Here is a 2,342-nt window from a genome sequence, read left to right as displayed (position 1 = left end):
GTTTTTGGTCCCAGCTTTTGCACCTTAGGTGGTGGCACCATAACTTTGGCTAAGCACCCCCACACTCGTAAGTACTTGTATGAAGGCTTCTTTCCTCTCCAAAGTTCATAGGGTGTTTCATCCTTTTCCTTGATTGGGGTATCTTATTCAAAAGATAGTTAGCCGACAAAATAGCCTCCCCCTACATGTTCTGACTCACAGCAGAACTAACCAGCATGGCACTAACCATCTCTTTCAAGGTACGGTTCTTTCTCTCAGCAATACCATTTTGTTGAGGTGAATAGGGTGCCGTGAATTCATGACGAATTCCATTTTGACAACAAAATTCAACAAAAGTCGAAATGTATTCACCTCCCCTATCACTTCTAACCACTTTGATCTTCTTATTGAGTTGATTTTCAACTTCAGATTTATACAAGACGAACTTGTCTATTGCTTCATCTTTACTCATGAGTAAATATATATAGCAATATTTCATGCTATCATCGATGAATGTGATGAAATATTTGTTCCCACCTCTAGTAGGAATCGATTTTAAATCACACACATCGGTGTGAATCAAATCAAGAGGTTCGATTTTTCTTTCAACCGTTTGGAAAGATGTTCTAGTTAGTTTGGCTTCAACACATGTGGGGCATTTGTGATTTGAGTCAATGTCAAATATTGGTATGTAATTTAAGTTAACTAAACGACGAATAGAATTATAATTTACATGTCCTAAACGACCATGCCAAATATCAGAAAACTCAAGCATATAAGTAGAACTAGTACTTGCTCCATTCATCTTATTAGTGACCATTACAGACATTTTAAACATACCATTCAAGGCATAGCCTTTACCAATAAACATACCACTTTTGGACAAAACAAACTTGTCCGACTCAAACACAAGCTTAAAACCAAACTTATTCAACAACCAACCCGACACAAGGTTCTTACGCAGCTCCGGAACATACAAAACATCCTTCAGCTTCAACTCTTTCCCCGATGTCATTTTCAGAACAACATCTCCAATGCCCTTGATATCTGCGGTGGCGGCATTCCCCATGAATAGCTTTTGACCATTATCAACATCCATGTAGGTGTTGAAGTTGCTTTTGTCATGACACACATGACGAGTAGCTCCGGTATCAACCCACCATTGTCTCGAATTCGTATCCAACAGATTCGCCTCCGAAACCATAGCCGTGAGATCCATAATCATGGCCACCAAATCATCATCATCATTCATCATGTTCGCTTGACAGTTATCATCCCGTTTCGGTTGCTTGCACTCAGAAGCTTTGTGACCCGATTGGCCACAGTTATAGCACTTGAACGTCTTCTTCTTGAAAGTTCTAGCTTTTCCTTTCCCTTTGTCGGCTCCCTTGTTCTTGTTTTTGGAAAATTGACCAACTTCCACCACATTAGCTTTGGTAGAATCGGCACCATAACCATTCTTCAAAGCCACTCGATTGTCTTTTTCAATACGAAGACGCACCACAAGATCCTCCACTGACATCTCCTTTCGCTTATGCTTAAGGTAGTTCTTGAAGTCTATCCAACCGGGAGGTAGCTTCTCAATCATCRYTGCAACTTGRAATGTCTCACTAAGAACCATCCCTTCGGCAAGAACATCATGCACAATAACTTGAAGATCTTGAACTTGACTCATCATAGTTTTCGAATCAACCRTTTTGAAATCCAAGAATTTGGCAACGACATGCTTCTTGGTTCCCGCATCTTCGGTCTTGTACTTACGTTCCAAAGATTCCCATAGTTCCTTAGYCGTGTCAACTTTACAGTAAACATTGTAGAGAGGATCGGCTAGCCCATTCAACACATAGTTTCGGCACAGAAATTTAGAGTGTTTCCACGCTTCAACCGCACTCACAGATTGAGCATCGGCTTCTCCCTCAGCAACTTGGGGAGCAGATTCTGCAAGGAACCGAGCCAAGTTCAAAGTGGTCAAGTAGAAAAACATCTTCTGCTGCCACCTCTTAAAGTTCAGACCAGAAAACTTCCCTAGTTTCTCAACGTGATTAGCCATCGTGTTTGGCATAGGTGCTGTAGCAGTTGGTTTCACAACAAGATCCACCATTTTTTTAAGATTTTTATATAACAACATAAACGAATTCTGTGGAAGAAACCAGCAATGGTTTGATTGAAACAGAAACGAATTTTGTATTTAGTAAAACAGAAACGGATTCTGTAAAGAAAAGGAAAACAGAAACAAATTCTGAATTCCAGAAGAAGAAGGAGAAATGGTTGAGGCTCGTGTTTGACACGATTCCCTTAAACAGATTTGGCTCCGGCAGTACTCCTGCTCCGGATGTTGTATCCTGGGAACAGACCCGAATCTG

Source organism: Cynara cardunculus, assembly GCF_001531365.2.
Source record: "Cynara cardunculus var. scolymus isolate 2C chromosome LG 1, CcrdV1, whole genome shotgun sequence".
In the NCBI taxonomy this organism is placed as follows: domain Eukaryota; kingdom Viridiplantae; phylum Streptophyta; class Magnoliopsida; order Asterales; family Asteraceae; genus Cynara; species Cynara cardunculus.
The sequence above is the reverse complement of the archived record's forward strand: the minus strand, read 5'-3'. Positions refer to the sequence as shown.